The 25,355-nt window shown below is 37.6% G+C and overlaps 1 long non-coding RNA gene and 1 pseudogene across 1 annotated transcript; both read left to right on the top strand.

Annotated features, from left to right (window-relative positions):
* The first annotated feature begins 6,591 nt into the window (after positions 1–6,591).
* LOC103437322 (transcription factor TCP9-like) lies at positions 6,592–8,144 on the top strand (annotated as a pseudogene).
* A 15,444-nt stretch (positions 8,145–23,588) lies between these two features.
* On the top strand, positions 23,589–25,319 carry LOC139196667 (uncharacterized). The gene is made up of 3 exons (XR_011581764.1): positions 23,589–23,813; positions 24,237–24,303; positions 25,110–25,319. It is a non-coding gene; the product is annotated as an uncharacterized lncRNA (long non-coding RNA).
* Positions 25,320–25,355: the final 36 nt, after the last annotated feature.

Genomic DNA, 25,355 nt, shown 5'->3' with positions numbered 1-25,355 from the left:
CTAATTTTAGTATATTTTGGTTAATATTTTGAAAGAATTTTGATACTTTGAATTGTATTTTCAATATAGGACTTTCGACTTCCTCTGGAGCAAAACAGGATCAAATGAACGAATTTTGGAGTAACCAATTGATCGTATCAAAATTTGGGATTTTTCCACCAAACGGTTATTTTCTGACGATAAAATAAAGGAGCGATGCGCGGTGCTAAAAAATGACGTTTATGGGCTTAAATTACATTTTTGGAGCCTAAGATGACCTCGGATGGGTTCATGGCCTTCTGGAAAAGTGTTTAGAATATTTCAAACATTAAATCCAGCCATATTAGGCCAGTTTTGGAGTAGCATATGGGTCCAAAACGTAGCTGTTCAGATTTTAGGCGAATTTTACCATTTAATTTAGGGTTATGTTTCTGTTGCGTAAAATTACTTGACACACAAATTAAACCCTCTTTTTGACAATTGTAGCAAAGTATGTAAGTAGGGATCGTTCTAAACCGGGGATTAGGAGGGCTTGCTAAAACCTCTAAACTGACTCAAAAACAAAAAGAAACAAAGTTAAAAATGTAAACAAAAGATTTTAAAACAAGAAAGTAAAAGGGGGATTTGAGTTTGGTGAAGTTGAAAGTAAAAACGAATAAACTAAAAACTTAAATAGATTTTAAACAAATTTGGGTTGAATGGATAATGGAAGGCTAGCTAAGGGGTTCTTCTCCACACATGTCTTGCTTGCCTACAAAATGATTTCCAATTGCTCTTCGATAAGTTATGAATACTCAATGCCCCAAATTAACCGTGAATTGCATTAATTAACTCTCAGTTTTTCAACAAGTTATTAGATTGGATGATTGCATACGACAACCCAAAACATTCCCTACAAGTTCCCTACATGAATTGCATAATAGAGATACAAGCAAGAATCATTAAGTTCTATGAAAAACATAAGCATTGACGAGGCACTCGTTACTATGATTTGCATGAAACTTATGCCAAGAATTTACTTAACGTGATTGTGACTAGCAACCTTCACTACTTGTGAATATAAGTTCATAACGATTAGGTGAAACTCCCTTATATTCTAGCATCAAATTCATGCATGAAAATTAAGCGTGCACTCTCAACCAACATACACAAATTAGTTTTTATACGAACGGATAAGTAAATTGAATTCACAATTCAAGAAACGCAATTGGAAGTAATCAAATCATATAGCAAGCATAAACATGGTTTTGAATCCCCCCCTAGCCAAGGGGGGTTTAGTTCCTCATTATTACAAAACAAAGATAAACAAATTTAACCATTGAAAAACAAAGGGAAGAAAGCACCTAAACGTTCCAACGATCCATGTTGGATAGCAAGCGCGTCCAATGACTTTTCTCCTTCTCCTTGCCGCCACAACAAGGTTGGAATGATGTTGAAGGGTTGGTTATTTGGAGGAATGGATGGGAAGGGGTTTAGATATGTAGGAGAGGCAAGGAAAGGCTTGGAGAATGGTTAATTTCTGGATGAATTCAATGAGGTTGCTGCATGGTATTTATAGGGAGATGATGGACTTGTTTAAGCACAAATTTCTGGTGGAATGGGTAGGTAAGTCACGGCATTGAGTGGGAATTGTTGTTGGGGTAGGTTTTGAGTCATCCACTCACATGTCATGGTTAGCTAAGCATTGCATCATCCACTCACATGTCATGGTTAGCTAAGCATTGCATCATCCACTCACATGTCATGGTGATTTAAGCATTGCATCATTACTCAAATTTCTGGTGGAGGTGGAAGTAAAAGTCACGGCATTGATGTGTTTTGAGTGAAGTTTTGGCCAATCCTTTTAGAAATTTATCCCTTCTTGCAACTTGTATTTGTTTCACCAGATTTTTAGCATGTTCTTAGCCTCTTTTGTCTTCAAATTCGTCCATCCATCTTGCTCATATCATATGTAATCCATTACAAGCTCAAAACTGCTCCAAAATGCACCAAAATGCACTTTCTTGCTACCTTAGCCCTTTGGACCTACAAACACACGAAAATGGCTTAAAGTACTAAAATAACTAAGAACTAATAACGTAAATGCAAGAAAACTAGTTAACTAAGTCGCATAAATATGCGTCTATCAGTTTCCTATTTTATTTGATTATTATTTTTAGTTTCCTAGTGGGAATAAAGGACCTGTTTTTAGGGTTGTGTGGGGGGCTTAGCAAATATATTGCTTGGCCGTCTGCAGTTTTTCGCTACGCTTTCTTTTATGCAATTTTGGAGACAGAGAGAATCGCTAGGGTTCTTGGAGATTTTCTACTTTAAAGTGTTTTCAATCTTTTTCTTAATAATATTTTTTATGATTTTAATTATGAATATACGTAACTAATTCCTTTTGCTAGGGCGAAGCCTTGAGCCTTAGCATGAATATGTGATTTTTATTTAATTGCTTATGATTGATTGCATGCATACTTTGAATTGTTAATCACCAAGATAAAAACTATCTAATTGTCTTAATGCCTGATCACCATTAGGATCTTTAGAAAAGTAATTTGATGCAATTTTGGTCGGAAAGTTCCCTGAAATTGACGCTGACTTCTTGTGATTAATAATTGTAATTTCACTTAGGATGAATACCACGTCTTAAGGGTTGCATGGTTTTTCAAAGGGTTTTCATAAAGCATAATGAGTCTTTCATGTTCAGATTTGATCCAAGCGTCCGGACAGGTAGCATGTTAGATATACGTTCTATGTTGAAGGTTCCAAGTAGAATATGAATTAGGAAAATCTAACCTTCAAAGTGGCATGTGTAGATCATGAGTAATTGATAAAAGTTCATAGGATTGCTTGGTGATGGTGGAACCCTAGTGCTTTCTTAGTTTGATTTCTCCCAAAACTGTTTTCTTTTCCCTCTAGTTTTAATATTGCAGATTGTCTTATCTTTAATAGTTAAATTCGTTTTTAATTTAAGTAGGTTATAAAATCAATCATCTCAATTTCTACTTTACAATAATTAATTGGAATTTGGTTTGTTTCGAATTATTTAATAATCCCTGTGGAAAACGACCTTGCGAGATCCGTTTATACTACAACAACCTTGTGATTCTTGCAAGTATTATAGGAGTTTTTATCGCATTCACATGAGTAGTAAAATCCCTATCAACGCCTCTCAAAAATAACCACTTCATAGTATAAAGTCATTCATCGTCTATACTATAAAGAGGGGTTTCGAAAACATATTCTAGCATCCTATCGTCATCCATCAGATAGTCTACCAGTTCATGGTTTTTATAGAAAATACGATATATTAAAATATAGCTCAATATAGGCCGACAATTAATTCCTCACCAAAAACACGAGACGAAAATCAAAATATTTAATAAACATGCGTAACATAAAATCAAATCATAAACTCGTAAGGCATGAAATTCATTTATGCAATTAAACCATAAAATCATATAATTTTAGAGGGGGTCCACTCACAAATACTCCGTAGCAGTAGAGTTGTGCGGAAGAGGATTAAGAATTTCCCCACTAGCAACTTCACCTAAGCACAAAAATATAATAAATAAATAAAAGGGTTTCTAATGGATTTGGGCTTGAATGGATTAAGGTCTAATGGGTTTTAGGATCCTAAGGTTTTTGGGTTAAAAGGGTTTATGGTGAAAAAGGGTGGTTTGGGCTTAAACCCAAACCCATACTTACACACATGCATGTACCACAAACAACACACATACATACACACGTGCATAGTACACACACACACACACGCATACAAACACGCACTGTACACACATGCATACAACACACACACGCACTTACACAGGCCGGCCTCAAGCCCAAACTCACAAGCAAATGGGTATCTAGTTACCTGGAATAGTGTTCGAACAAGTTCGAGTGCCAACACCTTCAAACTCGCCAGAAAAAAGCGTGGGGTTCACCGTCGAAAACTGAGAGCAAGAGAATGAGTGCATGCAAAGAGTTAAACCCACGAATTTAACCTTAGGTTAGCCCAGCAATACTTTAAAAGTCTAAATCGAGCTAAACCCCAAGAAGACAGTCACCACCTAGCTTCGAACTGAACGACATTCACGGGAATTCATCGGCAGAATGACATGCATGCACAGATTCTAAGCAGAGAGATTAACCCCAGAGATTTCCGACATAACCTCATCACAGATAGATTAAAACTCACACAACCAAGAAGGGAAATAATTCATACCTGAGATAGAGTTTGAGAGAGCTCAAGCTCTCTGCATTAATGGCAGAGCACCCGATGGTGCACCGATGATATGTACAACGCCGTAGCTGGATTCCCCATGTCCCAAGGGTTCAAGGTTCAAATTTTTGAGGGTTGATTTGGTCAACATCAAGAGAAATGGTGGGGGTTCTTTCTCGGAGCTTAGAGAGAGAGGTTGCAGATTATTGTTGAGGAGAAAGAGAGAGTATTGAGAGTTGCAGAGATCTTGAGGGAGAGAAGGAGCTCGAGATATGGGAGAGAATGAACACGAGGAATAGGGTGTCACGGGAGGGAAATAAACAATGGGGTTTACAGGTATTATGAGGGAGAATGGGTTCTCGGGAAGAGGAGAAAGGTCACGGGTAAGGAAAGAAAAGAAAATGGCTTGGGTATAATATCCACACAAGGGTATTTTCGTAATTTAGTACATAATTTTTAAGGTGGGTTGTTAAATAGACATATAACAGTAAAAAATAGCAGCAAATTTTCTCCAACCGAGCCTTCAATTTCTTATGTGGTGTTGAGTCAATTGAAGGTTGAATTTATTAAATGATTTTTTCATAAATTAATATAATATAATAATAAATGTTGTTATGTTTTTTCAAGTATTTGATTGGTTGCCTCAATCCTTGGACCCCACAAAATGATAAAAAAAAAATAATTAAATCATTATTATTTGACATATCGGGTGGAGCAAAATATTGTACAAAATGTCAAATTGTCACATAAGTTATCAAATTATTTTAATGTTTAAAATTTGACATATTCTTTGCAGATGCTCTACTATATATATATATAGGGAATTGTTATTAGCACTTCAAAAATCTCATTCTACCCTCCTCTCAAGTGTATTTTTCTTTCTAATTATAGAAAATTTGAAGTGCTAAATGAGATTTTTGAAGTGATAATAACAATTTCATATATATATATATATATATATATATGAAGATTCAAGGACCTCTTTAAACATCAAAATAGAAATACCATTAAATTAAAAGCTAGTTAATCGTTACGTGATTTGCTAACACAATTTGGAGATATGGTTTTGCCAACATTGGTAAATAAGTTTACCAATAATGGTCGCCCTAATGCACTGTGTTTGGCTTTAAAGGAAAATTTAAAAAGGTAAGATGGCCCTTGGGTTTCGCAAGCGTGATGGACCACACCGCAGTAGTAATAGATAGGCCATGCCAAATTGCCAAGTGTCAACCATTCACCATCGTTTTGATAAAATAAGAGATAATACTAGAAAGATTCAATTGTAAATTAAATTTTGAAAACTAAAGAACATAGAAGTTAATGATTGATTTATTATTTAAACGTTGATAAATGTGCTTATTTTTATTGGTGACATATCATTTAGTTTCCAAATTTAGTCGAACAATACTTGTCTACTCAAAGATGAATAGGAACTCATACTTAAAATTTCTCAAAATTGTTCGTTGTCACTTTATAGAACTTCGTATTTATAATCAAAACCATTCATATTATAAATCACCCTATAAAGATCGTCTCTGCAAAACAATCAATTAAAACTAAGGTCGTTTAGTCATCAAACTATTTAAAAACAAATGAATGGAATTGATAAAAGCATTACAAACCGTCTATATATTTGCTACCATAGATTGACTAAACGACCTTAGTTTTAATTTATTTTTTTGCAGAGATGATCTTTACAGTGTGATTCGTAGTATGAACGGTTATGATCATATGCATAAAACTATGTGATTAAAACACTAAGAGTTTTGAGTAAGAGTTCCTACTCATCTTTGATAGCCAAGTATAATTTAGTTTCTCTAGCATTACCCAAAAAATAAAACCATTCACCATTGGAAAAATCCATTCAAATGCTGAAAAGCACTTTTCTAGACCTTTTCGATCGACTCTGCCTCTTTGCCGATCCACTTCTTTTTGAGCCCTCACTGGACAACCTCAGATTGAGGAGAACAACTTACATAGATCAGTAATGTCTCAATTGTATTGTACATTGTCATATGAGGAAAAATTTACACACGACGATGCTTTATTGGACAAAGAATGCCTCATCGTGGTTAGAGATTTTTTAGTATATTGGCACACGAACGGATACACCGAATGTTATAGTAAATGTGGTGGAATATTTTTTTAAGTGTTCAACCACTTGTCTAATAACATTTCATATATCAAGTCGTGTCCTGGATACACTAAAAATTTTCTTTCATACAAATCCTCTTCTTATTGGGACACATCACACACAGAAGGGCCCACACGTCCGCACAGGGCCACCACCAAAGTAGGTCAAAACACGTGGCGCCATCCTCCACCCTACGATCTCCATCACCCTCTTTCTATGATGTTTTTGTGCGTGTGAAATTTGAAGATATAAAAATAGGGGGCAGTGTGTTGGAGGGCCTCCATTTTAATTTCTTCTCTTTCCGTTATATTACTATATTTACAGTTCCACCCCATGCTTCCTTCTTCTTCTTCCCTTGGACGGATAATATAGAACAGGAGAACAAGAAACTGATCAAAACCCTAATCATTTTCCCGCAGTTTCTCGACAACCAAACACTCCAATCTCCTTTCCCTCTCACAACCCAAGAACACATTTAGGTAAACGAGCTTCTCTACCGTAAATTTACACATATGTTCGGTTTCTTCTGTTTCAGTTTGCAAAAATGACTTCGTACTTGGAGGACCAGGACGACGACGGAGGCGCTTCTGATCTCAGCACCAGCACTGGAGACCTGGGGGACAACGACCATACCAACAGAGACGGTGTCGTTTCGACGCAACTCCACTACGACAAAACGACGGAGTTCCATTCGCTCAAGGAGGAGCTCATTGACTCCGACCCACCATAACCACCGCAGGCTTACCCCATCGGAATGGTGCCTGTGGCTATGCCCATGCCCATGTCCGTGCCCTCAACCGTCTCCACCCTGATCCGACGCTCTTCCACCAAGGACCGCCATACCAAAGTCGAGGGGCGCGGGCGGAGGATCAGAGTACCCGCCACGTGCGCTGCCAGGATCTTCCAGCTGACCCTGGAACTCGGGAACGAGTCCGACGGAGAAACAGTCCGGTGGCTGCTCGAACACGCCGAGCAAGCCATCATCGAGGCCACCGGCACAGGGACCGTTCCTGCCATTGCTGTCTCCGTCGGCGGGAGCCTCAAGATACCCACCACCGCATCCACGTCGGTCGAGGATAACTCCTCACCACCCTCCTCAACCAAGAAGCAAAAACGCCCCTCCAATTCCGAGTTCTTGGACGTGGAAAACGACGCCGTGTCGCAGTCGTCGGGTCTTGCTCCGGTGGGTCCCTCCGTGCCACAAGGTCTTGTTCCGGTGTGGGCCGTGGGCGGCCCCGGGTTGATGGTTCCGGCAAATGCGTTATGGATTGGCCCTGTGGGGTCGGGGGCCGGACCTTCAGGCCAACCGTAGATATGGGCCCTCCCTCCGACGATGACGCCGGTTTTCAACATGGCAGGAGCAGCCCGACCCATATCGAGTTTCGTGGCGAACAGAGGAGGAGGAGGATTAGGAGTACTGGATGTTCGGGCTCCATCTCCCTCGCTGTCGAACTCAGCGGCAAATACGAGCACGGTGGGACCGAGGGCGGCGATGCGGTCGTCGACGACAATGGCGCCGAGCGTGAGCTCCTCCAGTAACAACAGTAACGGCACCGGAAGCGGCGCGACGACCAAGACTCAGATGCTGAGGGATTTTTCTCTAGAAATTTACGATAAGCAGGAGTTGCAGTTCATGGGTCGACCAGTTGGACCGGAAAATCATCACCAAACCCAGTGAAATCGAACCGGAACCGGAACCGGCCCATATCCGATTGAGTGATTTAATGAGTTTGTTTTAGTTTGTTCAAAAGATTCAGTGCTGATGAAACAGCCGCCAAATTAAAAATAAAAGTTCAAGAAAATCCACAAATGTTTAACGTTTAATGATTATTTGTTTTTTTATTTTGTGGTTTAATTTTGATATAATGATATTTATTTTCTGAAAAAAAAAATGCATGTGAAAATAATTTTCATGCAAATTAATGGCATTGCGGCGATGGGAATGAGCAGGTGACTACGTTAAAGCAGTTCACAATCTACTTTCAAATATAGAGAGTTCTCATTGAGATATTTAAACTTCTTTCTAACTACTATCACGTTATTCATCTGCACCTTAAATTGAATTCAAAATATACCGAATGATATACTAGCTGGAACTCGTCCCAATCGTTCCTACCCAACTCACGATATTTTGGAGTGCTACCTTCTTTGCGGGATGACGGCACACACACGTGTGAGGAGATCTAACATGTGTAAGGAGGACGGAGTAGGCGTAGAGTTCGTTGAGCCTGGCTGGGTAGGTGGGGCTGGGGTTCGTGTGGTGTGGTCCACCTGGAAATGGTGGGTCAACTAAGCCCAAAATCGGAGTTTATCCAAACCCCACCACAGACTACACCCCGACGCTCTTTTAAGTTACGTGTTATGTACGTTGCATCGTCAACGCATTTCTGTTAGGGATGTGTAAAATACGCTGTGTGTGAGGGAGTTGATAGGGAAGGATCATCAACGAGAAAGATGTGATCCCGTGGACGGTGGGCCATCGTCAAAGCTGTCAATGGCTGGGCGATGAAGTCGAGTGCACCAAGGGGTGTGGTGGGTTCCACTCGTTACACTTGGAGGATTGGATGTTTTCTAGTCCGAGTAATATTAGGAAGATTAAATTTGAAGAAATTTATTTGAAAACTAAAAATTATGTAAATTGATGATTGATTTATTATTTAAATATCAATAAACGTGCTTATTTTTATTAGTGACACCTTATTTGGTTTGTAAATTTAGCCTCATAACGTTATTCTTTCTTGCCCACATTTGCACTCTCCTAAGTTGGGTTGGTTGATCCGATCGAGATGGGGGAAGGCACACAGATTGGGCTCCCTTTGAGAAATTTTTGAGGATGTGCTATCCACACTTTTTTTTTATTTTTTTTATTTTTCACATATTTCTTATTAATTTTTGTTGTTTAATCTTAATTCAGTCTATTTGACAGACGCAAATTAAGAGGATGTGTGGAACACTGGTGATACACCACAAGTTATTTTATAAGTGGAGGGAAGTTTATTTTTTTTAGTTGTTAATTTTTTAAAACAAGTGTCTCACCACTTGTATAGTGACATATTATGTACCACTGCGTTTCAAACATATTGAAAAATCTCTCATTCTTCCGCTCCCCCTTCATCAACCACATTAATATGGGCCCCTTCAGTTCTACTATGGACGGCTCCCATGTCTGATGAGGATCTCAAATATTTTAATTGTTTTGATACCTTTTGATTAAACCTAGCATTCATGTTGTGTTTCCCGTGTTCGTGTCATACCCGATATTTTAACAGGTCGTGTCGTGTAACACCCGCTAAAATAAACGGGTAAAATGACCTGACCCGAAATCGACCCGATAATATTAACAGGTAATATGACCTAACCCATTACCCGTTAAGGAAAATATATTTTAAACCAATAAATAATCAAATGAAAAACATAATACTAAATAAGTATATGCATACCATATTATCACATTCAAAACATAAAAACGCATTTGTCTTTCAAGTATTACATAGTTACATACCCAAAATAAGAGCATAAAAAAAACATTAGAACATTACAAAATATCAAATGTTCAAAAGATTTGCAAAATTAAGAGAGTTATGTTTCAAGGTTTGGAACCTTGCACATTTTCTTACAATCAAACTCTTCAATTTTCATCAATCGCCATGGGAAACGGTATTGAAACTTTGGCTTGATATATTATCTATAAGAGTTATATTGATGATATTTTTAGTGAGGCTTTCTACTTTAGCACTCTCTTCTCATTTATCATATAGCTATTGTTTAAGTAAAGTCTTTAATAGTTTTTTAATTAATGTAGAAGTGTGAAAAATATAGAAAAAATATATAAACGCTCATAATGACAAGCTTTACAACTTTCATAAAGGGTTTAACTTTGAAATGTGCCACTATAATCATATAAATCATAAATCAAAATTTAACCGTCAATTGTTGTTTACATTTATGCTTCATTTTTCTCACCAAATTTGTTTTTTCAGATTTTCTTTTTTGAAAACATGATCTATTAGAAGATACAGGAAGATGAACGGTTCGGATCATTGATATTATGTTCAGAGTTTTACCGTTGGTGAAAATATTGCTTGGTGTTTATAAAGTCTTTACAAACTATATAACATCGACTCATATTTTAATTAACCGTAAATATCAGGACATGATATCAAAGATCCGAACCGTTCATCTTCCTACATCCCCCAGAAGATCATGTTTTCAAAAAAGAAAATTTTAAAAATGAAATTAAATATAAAGAATAAAGCCTAAACGACAATCGACGGATAAATACAAATTTAAGGTTTATGGATTATAGTGTCGGATTTCAAAGTTGACCCCTTTACGAAAGTTGTAAAGCTTATCACTATGAGTGATTGTGTATATATATATATATATATATTTTTTTTTTTTTACATTTCTTACACTTCTACAATAATTATTATTAATTTGATTACTTTTACACTCAAATAAAAAACACTATTCATGACGGTTTGGAGGGTTTTAAAAATCTAAACGATAATTTAAGTGTAACCATTGTTTACTCGTGGAGGAATGATGAATCACGAGTGTTTATATATTCTTTCACATTTTTCATACTTGTAGGGATGTCTTATTGCCTATACTAATACTATACTAGTATTAGTAATTTAATAAACTCTCAAAAGACATGTAAAATTTATCCTATTAATGATAATAAGAAACTCTCAAAATAAAAATAAATAAATGAATAAAACTTAATTTTTTAAACTTATATAGAATAATAATACAAAAAAAATATATTTAATATATAATATACCAATATATACAACATGGCTATTGTATTTTATAATAAAATTTTTAGTAATTAAACTTTAAAATTAAAATTTATTTTTCTTAACGGGTCGAAAAAGGTTACCTACATGTTACCCGTGTGTATACCCGTTAAGAACCTGTTATTAATGTGTTCTTAACGGGTCACCCGATAATGACCCGATTGGTTATTGTGTTGACCCGAAACTCGTTATTTTTGTGTCATTTTCGTGTCATGTAAGAAACTGCTGGGTCTACTTTTGATCGCATATATCAATACTTCACAGTCGTTGATGCATAATGGCAACCCATATTCAGTACGGCTTAAAAGTACACTTGGTTTCATCTTTCATGAAAGACTTCGAGTTACTCAAGCGCTTGGCGACTAAAGCATTTATTTACGGGCAGCAGGAGTTCCATGCATATAGTATGTGTAGGTTTTTATCTTGCATGACGTTATATTTTTAATTAGAGAAATTCATATTTCAATATATTTGTTTTATGTAAGTTGCTTTCATCCTTGAGGGATAGACATATCATGCTGATATTTTACAGTTTCATGTTAATGTTGAGTTACAAAGAAAAATGATGGGGAGTGATTTGTGCTACGCACTATTATTTTTCCCTTTCTATACATTTGTTTAATAGTGACCCTTAATTTTTTTTTTTCTGATTTGTTCAATTTAATGATTAAACAAAAAGAAAAATGTGCGTGAAGTAAGAAAACAAATGTTAGCACACACATTTACCAAAATGCCAAAATAAAAAAAAAAATTCTCTCATGCATTACAAGTGAAACCAATAGAGGCCAAAATCATGGCGCTAATGTAGGAGCGATTTCATTCCAACGAGGGCATCATGTGATACCTCTAAGAGCAAGTTCACCCTACTGAGGCAATAATTGCCCTATCAATTGGGCAAAGGCAATTATTGCCTTAGTGAATAGAAATTATTCTAGTGCATCTCTACCTATATAAATAAATTGCCCAAGCAATTAGTATTAAAAAATATTTTAAAAATTAATAAAAAAATTAACAAAAGATAAAATATTTTTATTTCTATAAACATCTTACTCTCTCTTGAAACTTATTTTTCCTCCCCACCTTTCTCTTTTTCTCCATCTCATCCCTCCCCTCTATCTCATTTTCTCCCTCAAGTTTGCAACCGCACTTGAGTAAACCAAAACTCCACTTGAAAAACCCAGCTTTGAGTAGAATTTAATCCTTATTGGGGTGCAAATTTTGGGCATCAGATCGAGTAGAGAGCTCAGATCGGAGCGTGTCGAAGGGTACAAAGGTCTAAAGATTGGAGATTCACGACTTAATGTCAAACTCAAGCGAGAGGAAGAATGTGGGCTTGAACCATAGAGGGTGGGAGTCAAGCTTGGGCGGGAAGAGAAGCGAGAGGAAGCCCATCGATGACAAGAAGGAGGGTGAGGCTCTGATTTGTCGACATCACCGATATGTACAATGCTCCTATTCGAGGAAGTGAATTTCATACAATTCGGTGGTACTTGAATTCCGGGTTGTTGAGGGCTTCAGAATGGAACTTTCCACCCCATTATATCCTCATCATTTCTAAAATTCCAAGATTGCCCCTTTGCATTAACCCAACACCACCGCCGCTGTAACACCTTGAATATTTTAGAAATGATGTGGATATTCATTTTATTGTTTATGTGGAGGAAAATAAAAAATAGATCGATTTATGGTTATGAAACTCGAATGGGGAAAATGTGAAATTCCACTTCTAGATTTTATTATTATTATTTATGTCGTATAATTTTCCGTTAAGTGAGGAATGACGAAAATACCCCTATTTGGTTAACGTAATTATATGAGGACATATTTTATCCTCATATATTTTATTGTTTTTTTTTTTTTGATATATTTGAATAGAGGACGACCTTACAAGTGCGTAGATGCAAACAGATCTTAATTTCGAGTTAGAACGAAGAAGTTACGAGCCTCGGAAGTAGTGAGACTATTTAGACATGTGGACTTATTATTGGTAGTAAGTTTCCAAATCCTAACTGCCTAAATTAGCAGGTTTCCCTTTCTAGAAACTGGGTTTAGAGGCCCAAATAACCCAGAAAACCCACCCCATTTGACCCTTTCGACCTCCCATTTTCCGATGGAATTTTTCGACGCCACTACCTCCATCTTGAAGCTCTCATTCCCTTCTACAAAACCCAACCAAGATCCATCTTGATTACCCACCGTACGTGGCGGTGCAGGGCCACAAATACTGACGAAAATCAACAATTCTCTGGCCACCCTTTTCATTTTTCCAGTGAATCGGCAAAGTGATGACCGACGCCACTACTTGGGTTTTGTTGCCCATCATCCTAAGAGTAAATCCCGACTAGCTTTGACCCTGTTGGACCACCGTAGATGACAAATTGACACTAGGAAGCTTTAGGCACCCACCAGCTTTATCGACCAAATTGACTTTCTTTCGTCCACTTTTGAACTTCGTGGCAGGTATAAAACTTGTTCTTCTTGTTGAGCTCTATCTTCCTGTAAAATTTGGTAATTTTTGGAGTTCATCGGAAAACTGGGTTTCCGTTCGCCAGAAACCGCCACCTGCGGCGGTGCGTGGCTAGTGGGTTGATGCTGCCTTTTTATTCAAATTTTGATATCCTAAATACGTAGTTGGTATCCAATTGATGTGTTTTGATTATTAAAACTAATGTTGGTTATTTATGTTATTTGAATGATTTAGAAAATGGATTAACATTGAATTGTGAACTATGAATGGCTTGATCCCTTCGTAGGATACGTAGACAACCTAACGAGATGATTAGATGCAGCCATAAAATAACTCAAATTTATTATTGTACTTGATTTCTTTAAGGAAAGAAATTTATTATGCTTCATAGCGTAGAGATGACTTTGTTTTGGCCTATCACCGGATTTAGCTTCCAAATAAGATTTTGGATCGTTACAGCCGCTACCCAATTTAATATGAAATTTAACCATAATAATAATAATAATAATAATAATAAAATAAAATAAAAGGGTAAATATCAGTTTACTACCCTCAAATTTCGTGGTTTTCAACATTTAGTACATGAAGTATTTTTTCATCCTAGAGTCATACCTAAAGTGTTAATTTTGTGACAGTCATATACATTCGTTAGTCTGGTTGTTAAGTCTCCTGTTAACTGATGACATGGTGCACATGTGGACAATGACTGGGCGCCACGTGTTATTAAAAAAATATTATAAAATATTAAAATAGTTAATTTAAAAAAAAAAAACAAAAACACACACACACACGTCTTCCCCCACCTTCCACCCCTCCACCCCTCCATCCCTCCATCCCACACACCCAAAACCCCTTCGTCTTTCCCCATCCTCCACCCCTTTATCCCCTCCACCCCCTCCACGGCTCCAACCCTCCAACCCTCCATCCCAATACAAGAATAATTAATTTTGCAGCTCCAAAACCAAAACAGAGAAATTGAATCAAAGGCCCACTTTTACCAAAAATTGGATAATCCAAACAATGGAGGAAACAAATATGAGAATCATAATCTATCCATATATTTAAATTCCACACATTTAACCTCAAATCTAACAAATCTTATCCTCAACGATCAAAACACACTCGGAGGATGATAAATCAATTCAATCTTTGAAAAATACTCAATCGATCACAAATTTTCACCGAAAAAAGATTAAGGTTTGATGCAATAACAGCTTTAGATCCAAATATCATAGATTAATTAGGCATAATAAGAACAAAAGGGAAAGAGAGAAAGAGAGAGGGATATGAGAATGAGACCATCGTCGTCCTTGTCGAATAGGCTGAACACCTTCTTGAACTCGGAGATCTGGTCGTCGGTGAGCTGATCGGCCATCGTTGAGAATGTTTGGCTTTCGAGAAAATCACAGAGAAAGTGTCCAAAATGAAAAGGAAAATAAGTTTGTGCATGTCTCAAATGTGGAAAAATATGAGAGACGGGTAGGCTTTATATATCCAAAGAAAGAGTGGTGGATGAGATGGAGAGGTGGAGCTGTGGATGGGGTGGAGGGCTGGGGGGTGGGGGAAGACGAAAGAGTTCTAGGTGTGTGGGATAGAGGAGTGGAGGGTAGGGGAAGACGAAGGGTTCTGGGTGTGTGTGTGTTATTTATATATTTATAATTAATTATTTTAATTTTTTTAGTGACACATGGTGCCTAGTCATTGTCCACATGGGCGCCACATCATCAGTTAACGGGAGACTTAACAGCCATACTAATGGATGAGACTGTCCCAAAATTAACACTTTAGGTATGACTCTGGGACGAAAAAAACTTCATGTACTAAATGTTGAAAACCACGAAACTTGAGGGTAGTAAACTGATATTTACCCAAAGTACAATAAAATTTTAGTGTCTCTAATATTTGGTGAATAGAGGCATGTAATTTTTTTTTCATTAATTAATATATAAAATTTAACCAAATATTACCTGACGGATATTTTAGTTGGTGGAAGCAAAAATGGTTAACATTCAGGGTTTACCCAAAACCTTTACATGGAAGAATATAGTTTCAGGGCAAGTCAAAATTTGTTGGGCAACATTTTGGTGCGAAAAAGGTGAAAATGGCACGCAATATCAAACGGTTTGCTCGAAATCCTGTCATTGTTGGCTAGGTAGGCTTTGCCCAACAACAGTGTTTGTCAGCTAAGATCTACTCTTGGTAGTCAAAAACTCATAATGACATGTAATAAGTATCCACTGACATAACCTTTGCTCGACGTTTTTCTTGTACTTTCCTGACGGAGTGGTTCGTTAGGACAATCCTTATTCATCAATTATAAGTATGTGCCTTCCTCTTCCTCTTTTTGCTCAGTACCTTCATCTTCATCTTTCTCCTCCGTGCCTTCTTTTTCTCGTTCCTTTTTCTCCCCTTCTTATTTACTTTCATACCGCATTTTCCACTACTTGAACCCTACCTTTGCACCATTTTGCACGAAGTCCCCAAGTAATTCACGAAAAGCTGTAGAAAATGCATAGCTATGGTGGCCTGAGTTCACAACCAGAAGATGACGGTGCCTAGGCCTACATGGTAGTTAGGGGAATGAGGTACATTTTCAGTTATAGAGGTCTAGGGAGTAGTAGTGGTGGTAAAAATCAAAGAACTAAGTACGAGAAGAGCATGGAGAGGATAACACTGTCACGGAAACGTTACTCGAATATCTTACATGTTGAAGAACATGGAGAGGATGCCACCATCATGAGTTCCAAAGCTTTAAACCCTATGGTTGAGTTTTTTTTACGAAGGACTACATTGTACTTAATGAAAGTTGTTGAGGCCCAAAAATGTCACACACCAATCCAACCAAGTCTCAAAGCCCAATTGTCATGCGAAGCCTTCACTCAAGCCCAAACACATGCCAAGGTGCGGGATCGATCAGGAATATATTGACAAACATGCCACGCTACAGGAATTAAGCCAGATATTTACACAAATCTCACCATGCTCATGCTTATTCATCATGCAAAGCTTCCTTATGCTAATCATTGTGCATGCTAAGCCCAAGTCACATATTCAGGGCTTGTCAAGTGAGTTGTGGTGTGGATGGTTACGAAAGGTTATAGGGCTTACATGAAATCAGGGTTATGGAAGACAGTGGGCTACTTGGGGGCCCAAGGATCCAAGCCCATATCATTTGCATTTCATGTAGGCAAACATTGAGATAGGACTAGCCTGGTTTACCTCTTTCCCTAGCAAGCCAACCCTATTTGTTAAGACTAAACTAGATTCCTGCATTAACTGTATGCTAAACCCAGCAAGTCAGGCATTTAATGTTGACTTTCCCTTCATAGCTTGCACAGACAACCAATGCGCGAGGGCCATGAGGCGCGTTACCAGAAGTAACGCATGTAGAAGGTTGGCTTGGGAAGGTCGCATCGCGGAAAGAAGCAGACTGCAGGTTTCAACAGTGCAGCTACCTTACACCAAAAGGAAAATAAGGCTAGGGAGAAAGGAAGGGGAAGACAAAGCCACAAAGGGAGATTCCTTTGAAGCCTAGAGAATAACCCTTCATTTACAAAATGAGGGATATAGTCATTGAGCAAGGGGGAGATAGAAGATAATGCAAGGAGAGAGAACCACCCAGGAAGTAAACCCTAGATTCCATTTAGCCTAGAAGCATACTCCAAACCTCAAGAATCACCATCCATGCAACCTTAGTAATTCCCACAACCTCCATTAAAGATCCCAACCATTAGAAGCCTTGCTATCACCCTAGGAAAGCCCAAATCATCCAGCCAAGAATTCCATGCAACCATGCAAACCCCTTATTTCTCATGTTAAACAAGTAATTTTCTACCTTCCACACCATGCTTCACGTAAGCAAGTTATTATCTTGATCAATCATGCTATCTTCAAGCCGTTGATATTATCGAGGTATTTCCTAAGACAAGCTAACTCTTTTGAGATATTTCGGGACTTGGTACGAATTCGAACCAAGAGAGACAAGAGGACATTCTCAAGGCCCAAGTCAACCTTGACCTAAAAGTCCCCCAACAAAAGTATAAAATAAACTCTAAGAGTTTTAAAATCCCCAACAAATGCATGAGGCAATGAAAAATCGGATTTGTCTTGTATCATAACATTGGCTGATATCATTTAAATTTCTCTCTTTTCTCAATTTTTTTTGTATTGGGTTCTAAAGTTCTAAACCCCATGGCTAAGCTTTATTTCACGAAATACTACATTGTACTTAATGATGCATGAGTAGTGATGAGTATAAGTGAAGTCCAATTGTCATCATTTGCGGGATCCCATATCCAAACATGTGAAAACAAAACCCTAATCTTTGCTTCAATCCCTACCATTGGATTAATCTCCACATCTACTTAATAAATACCCATTCTTCCTCCATTTTTTCAGATCACTAAAATCCACTATTCTGGAAAAGTCTCAATCCAAGATCCAACCATTAAACATGTTTGCATATACTTTGAAATCTCTAACACTAAAAATTAGCAAAAAAACATTGGGATGTTCGGTAACGAGACAAAATCGTTCGACAGTTGGAAACTAAAATTCGCGATTTAATAGTCGTTTTAGCTCCATTTTTTTTTTGTTTTTTTGTTTTTTTGTTTTTTGTGTTTTGTTTTTTTTTTTTGTTTTTTGCAAACTCAATCACAGAAGAATAAGTTGAATGAACCCAACCATGAATTTAAAATATTTAAAATTGTGGATACAACAAAAACTTACATTATATGTGACAGCCCGTCCTGAGAAATAATTATTGTTGATGTGAAAAGACTAAAATGACCTTATGCGTTGAGATGTGTTGTGTGTGACATGCGATTAGAAATGGACTAATATGTTAAATTCCTAAGTTTTTGGGACCAATTGGAACTAAAGGAAATGGGTGGTGATTGGTTGGTGACTTTTGGACCACACACACACTACACCTCACTTTCTCTCTCTCACCCTCCCGTACTCTCTCTCTCTCTTTTCTTCTCTCTTGTACAGACTACACCCAAAACCCATTGAAACGTGATAGATCGAGGGTGTGATGCACACCATTGTGTTCGTGAGGACCATATGAGTTCAAAGGTACCATTTTCAGGTAAGGAAACCCTCGAAAACTCGTGAAATCCGAACCCCATTTTGAGGTACTGTTCATGCAAACGTTAAATCTTATGTTTTTGGAAATTTCAAGCTCACAGGGAGTTTAAGGAGATCCTTACGAGGCTCGGAGTACTTCATTGGAGGTTTTTGGACGTCGGGATATCGAGATATGCAAGTTTAAAGTTTTGGCTGGAAGTTCGGGGATTCTCAGGCAAGATCCAGTGGTTTTGGGAGCTTGAAATTGGTATGATTTTATTCTAAGTGTTGTAAGCTTTGTTTGGGTACAAATTTCATTAAATTTGGTTGAGAAACGACGAAGATATAAGGATTAGAAGTTTTCCTGGTTTTCCGGTGACCGGCGACTTGCCGGAGTTCAGAGGTTGAAGACGACGGAATATTCCGTCAAGTCTGATGGAATATTCTGACGCCGTCAGTTACTTTTAACTGTTATTGATGTGAAAATTACTTGACACACAAATTAAACCCTATTGATGACAATTGTAGTATAGATGTAAGTAGGGTATCGTTCTAGGCCGGGGATTAGGAGGGATTGCTAATCTATTCTAAATTAATTTAAAAATATTAAACAAGACTCAAGGACACAAAACTAGGCTAAAAACTCTAATAACTCGAAACACACTTAGAATGACTCAAAATAATGAAAACAATCAAATTAGACACTAGGAACTGAAATGGACGGAAGTTGAATTAAAAGACTAACAACAATGAAAACTAACTAAATAATATAATTTAATAATGGGGGGGGGTTTGGTTTTGACGAGAAGTAAATTAAACTTAAATAAATTACAGAATTGACAAAAGCATGAAATTAAGGTGAAAGGATAGGTGACGGACTAGCTAGAGGGTTCTTCTCCACACATGACACATATGCAACCTAAATTGATTTTCAGTTGTTCTTTCAATAAATTGTAAATCTCAACGCCCCAAATTAACCGTGAATTGCACTAATTAACCCTCAGTTTTTCCACAAGTTATTGGGTTGGATGATTGCATACGACAACCCAAAACATTCCCTACAAGTTCCCTACATGAATTGCATAATAGAGATACAAGCAAGAATCATTAAGTTCTATGAAAAACATAAGCATTGACGAGGCACTCGTTACTATGATTTGCATGAAACTTATGCCAAGAATTTACTTAACGTGATTGTGACTAGCAACCTTCACTACTTGTGAATATAAGTTCATAACGATTAGGTGAAACTCCCTTATATTCTAGCGTCAAATTCATGCATGTAAATTAAGTATGCATTCTTAATCGACATACAAAAATAAGCTATCAATCAAGCAGTTAAGCAAATTAAATCACAACTCAGAAATCACAACTGAAGGTAATCAATTCATATTACAAATATATTCATGGCTTTGAATTAACCTCTAGCCAAAATAAATTTAGTTACACATTATTAAATTAAACCAAAAGTAAAACATGGGTTTGAGAAGATAAAACCAAGAAAAATAGAGTGAAGCTTTGCTCTCTGCCGTGCTTCTGTGCCTCTCCCCTCTGTCCTTACTTCTCGCGTCTGACTCCCTCTCTGCTGCCCTCTGCTTCTGTTTTTATTCTTTCCGCCTCCGCTTCTCTCTCCCTTTTCAGTTTTATTTTATTTTCTTTATTTTCTCCACCATTCCGTGTCTGCCATGAGTCCTACGCACTGACCTCCTTGCGCTATTCTTTTCTGCTTGCTGCCAGTCTCCCTTTCCGTCCCAATTGTGGCAGTTTTATATTATTTTCTTTTCAATCCTCCCTTCACTGTATTTTCTTTTATTCTTTCTTTTCGCCATTCATGCTCTCTCCACTGTGCACTGCCCCACTCCCTGCTGTATTATTCTTCTCTGTCAGTCTCTTATTCCCTTATTTTATTCTCCCTTTTGTTTTCCACTCAACCCGTGTGCATGTCTTTCTTCTTTGCCTCTGATTTTATTTTTTCTTTTATTTCTTTTCCTTCCACTCATCTTCCTTTCTTGCTTTTTGCTTTGATTATTCATGCATCAATCCATTATTTCTGCTCCCTTGTCTTTTATTTTCTTTTCAGCCCATTTTGTTTGAAATTAATCCTACAACAAAATTAATTGTACATTAACACAATGTAAGGTAAAATGCCACAATTTTAACACAAAAACATCCAAAGCCTTTAGAAATGAATGGTATAAATGCATGAAATATATGAGTGATCAGTTATCGTTGGGATTTGATGGAATATTCCCTAGAATATTCCTGACGGCGTTAATTGACGCCGTCAGTATGCCTGTCAGGTGGCCGCGCGTAGGGCCGTGCCCATGCCGGTGCATGGGAGGTCAGAAAAATATTCTAAAAATTTATGGATGATCCTGAGGTTGTGTAGGTCACTGTGGTATATTCATATACCTAATTTGAGCTATGTATGAAAAGTTATTACATAGTTTAGTATATGTACTTTAAAATAACGTTATTTCAGTACTTCTCCTATAGGCGAGACCTATCTGGAGGACGAGCGTAGCTAGGCTAGGCATGGGGGTTATGACCCAGCTGCATATCTGTGAGTGGGCAGTTATTTTCAGTATATATATATATATATATATATATATATATATATATATCTACTTGACGTTTTTCCCAGAAAACATATTTAAAGGAAATGTGATTCAAATGCCATGTCATATATGCCTCGTATTTTAGCATATGCATTATCATAATTATGCATATTGTTGCATGGTGCTGTGGAGGCCTAGGTAAGCTACAGGTGAGTACATTGTGCTAGTAATGGTTATGAGATATGATGATGATGATGTTGAGATGTATATTGGAGCTCATTAACCTGCACCCCGGTGTTAGTGCTTCTACCTTGAGTTAGGGACACAGTCTTTCACATGATGTTCACCTCCCACACCACACGCTTATCTTGGATCCAAGTTAGGTGCACAGTCCTGTCGTATAGACCACTTTGAGTGGGTCCGACTCGTAGGTGACCTATGATTATTCGCATAATCTTCACGTGATCGTAGCACTAGAGCGTATTATTATTTTAAACCCAGTCTTGACGGTTAGACCACGCGAGGTGGTTCCGACTCGTGTACAGATATGTATATACATGATGATTGATATGATGAGATATGTGACGTATATACATGATGGTTTATATGATGAGATAAGATTGATGTTGTGATTGAGATGAGCTTTAGATTTTGCCGTATAGATCACGTTAAGTGACTTCGGCTAGTAGATGGTTATTGTAAATTGCATCATCTGGCTTACTTTGGGTATTTTTATGATTATTGAGCATGGCATATATAAATATACAATGTGAATCTTGATTTATTGAGCATGATTTGAGATATATACATATTTATGTATTTTATTTTTTGGGAAAGTAACTATATACTTGTTTTACGGCGAGGGGTTAGTATATTCAAAGAAAAAAAAATAAGGTTTTCGTGTAAGTATGTTTTTACTGACCCACTCAACTTTGTTTTTTGCCCCTCCAGGTTTTAGGTAACAGAGTTGGGTGGCCATGAGGAATCCAACGGTGTTCTGACAGAATCCGAAAAAGTAGGATTCACCTTCGGGTGTTGTATCTTAGTAATTGTCCTAATTGACTGCGACTAGACTTTCTTATTGCTCTGAAAGTGTAATTATACACTTACACTCCCACTATCATCTAGACTTGACATTCGTGTCGTGTTTTCCGTGTTCGTGTCGTTTTCGTGTCATACCTTATATCTTAACGGGTCGTGTCGTGTAACACCCGTTAAAATAAACGGGTAAAATGACCCGACCCGAAATCGACCCAATAATATTAACAGGTAATATGACCCGACCCGTTACTCGTTAAGGAAAATATATTTTAAACCAATAAATAATCAAATGAAAAACATAATACTAAATAAGTATATACATTCCATATTATCATATTCAAAACATAAAAACATAATTTTGTTTTAAGTATATTTTCGCTTACCTAAAGTCTTTAATAGTTTTTTAATTAATGTAGAAGTGTAAAAAAATATAGAAAAAAATATATAAACACTCGTAATGACAAGCTTTATAACTTTCATGAAGAGCTTAACTTCGAAATTCGCCACTATAATCATATAATTCATAGAACAAAATTTAACCGTTGATTGTTGTTTACATTTATGCTTCATTGTTCTCATCAAATTTCGGTTTTTTAGATTTTCTTTTTTGAAAACATGATCTATTAGAGGGTGCAAGTAGATGAACGGTTTGGATCGTTGATATTATATTTAGAGTTTTACGGTTAGTGAAAATATTGCTTGATGTTTGTAAAGTTTCTACAAATTATATCATATTGACTCATATTTCAGTTAACCGTAAATATCGAAACGTGATATCATCTTCTTACATCCGCCAGATAATCATGTTTTAAAAAAATCAAATTTTAAAAATGAAATTCAGTAAGAAGAATAAAGCGTAAATGATAATCGACGGTTAAATAAATTTAAGGTTTCACTACAACAAAATTATCTATTGCTGGCGGTTCAAAAACTTTGTTCAACGATCCAACCGTCAAACTTATTTGTACACTGTCACAGCCCGTCCCGGAGGTACTTTTGACGGGAATGTGAAATGACAGAATTGCCCTTATTGGACATTAAGGTACGTAGGTACGTAACGTTATTTTGAAAATAGCATTGGTTGGATGGGATTTTATTGGAAATTGATTTGTGGTATGTTTGGTTAGGATGAAATGGAGGGTGTGGATTAATTTGGACCACACATGACCTTCCTCTCTCCCTCTCCTTTCCCCCGTGCTTTCCCTGTCTCTGTCTCTCTCTCTCGACTTCACACACACACACCCATATCGTACGGACCTTCACCCAAAACCCTTCGAAACTCAACGGATCGGGGCAAATAAGGTATGTATCTTCATCGTTTTGACGTCCTGAGTTCATTGGTGCTAGTTTTAGGAAGTGAAACCTTCGATTTCACGTAGATCCCGAACCTCCATTTTTGAGGTACTGTTCATGCGAACGTAAAATGTTGTGTTTCAGGAGATTTCAAGCTTGTGGTGAGCTTTAGGAGGTCCTAAGGAAGCTCGGGGACGTTCGTTGGAGAATTTTGGACGCCGGGATCGTAGGTTTCAAGTTTGGCCGAACCCTTGGTTTTTGCAAGGTGAGATTTCGTAGTTTTTAGGCCCTAAAACTAGTCCAACGTGATAGTACACTCTTAGGGCTTCAATTTGGTATAAAATACGAAGAAAATGGGTGAAAAACGAAGGAGAATAGTGAGTTTGAAAATCGGCCGGAGTTCGGCCGGAGTCCGGCCACCGGAGAACCAGTCCGGCGAGACCTGCGAAGAAGACGACACGTGCGCTGCACGTGCTGCGCGTGGCCAGCGCGTGGACCCGTGCCACGTGTGGCGCGTGGGGGCGCGTGGGGCTTCCAAAAATTTTTCTAAAAATTTCCCGACGCTCGTGACGTCGAGTAGGTCGATGTGGTATATTCATATACCAAAATTGAGCATCGTATGAGAAGTTATTTCGAATTATTGGTGATATGCTTAAAATTAATGTTTTTATAGTTGTTTCGCATATAGGTGAGACGTATCCCGAGGACGACCGCATCCAGGGACGCCACGGGGGTTACGACCCGTCGACTTATCAGTGAGTGGGCAGTTTTGTTTTCGTATTACCTATATACTATTGTTTTTCCCAGAAAAATGCTTTTATGCGAAATTATGTTTTGAAAATGCCATGCATAGAATTATTTGGAAAATGTGAATTTCATATGAGTTATATGATTGATATATGATGCATACATGTTGCATGGTGCTGTGGAGGCACAGGTAAGTCAGGTGAGTTCGTTTATTCATTGAATTGTTGTTGTTGAGATGTTTGAGCTCATAATCTGCACCCTAGGTGTTAGTGCTTATATTATTCACCACACCGCACGCTCGCCTTGGATCCAAGTAGGTGGATGTCGTACAGACCATGTGAGGGTTCCGACATGCTAGTCGTACAGATCACTAGGCGTGATTCCGACTAGTGGGTGACCTTAGATATGCGCGCTGATGATATGATGAGAGAAGCACTAGAGCGTATTTTTACACCTTTCATCGTATAGACTACCTTACGTAGTTCCGAGTGATGTGCAGAGTAGGGCCGTATAGGTCACTGTGGTGACTCCGGCTTAGTGAGATATTGAGCTATTGAATTAATCGTATAGGACCAACTGCAGGGTCTCCGATTGATTCCTTATTTCACCTGATTTATATTTTGATTTATGGCATGGCATGTTTTCTTGAAAATGTTAAAGATTTGAGATTTAAATGTTGAGACTTTATATGGTTATATAATTTCTGGGAAAGTATACAGGTTTTTACGGCGAGGGGATATAACTGTTTTAATGAAATGTTTTGGAAAACTAATTTGTTTTACTGACCCACTCATTTTGTTTTGCGCCCCTCCAGGTTCTAGTTTAACGGTGGTTGGCTCACGAGGTCCTTTCCGGCTTTCTGACAGATTTGGGACATGTAGGACTCACCTGAGGGTGATGTATTCTTATTTTAGTCCTACTTGACTGCAGTTAACCTATGCTCTGAACTTATGTGTTTACTTGTAACTCGTCCGGTTATGTCCGTAGGTGGTTATGTTGAGTTTGGTTTGAATTTCTGTTGATTTATGTTGTTGTTACGCTTCCGTGTCGTGCTTATGGT

This window comes from Malus domestica, chromosome 06 (genome assembly GCF_042453785.1).
Source record: "Malus domestica chromosome 06, GDT2T_hap1".
Lineage (NCBI taxonomy): Eukaryota > Viridiplantae > Streptophyta > Magnoliopsida > Rosales > Rosaceae > Malus > Malus domestica.
This window is presented reverse-complemented; position numbering and strand designations above follow the sequence as displayed.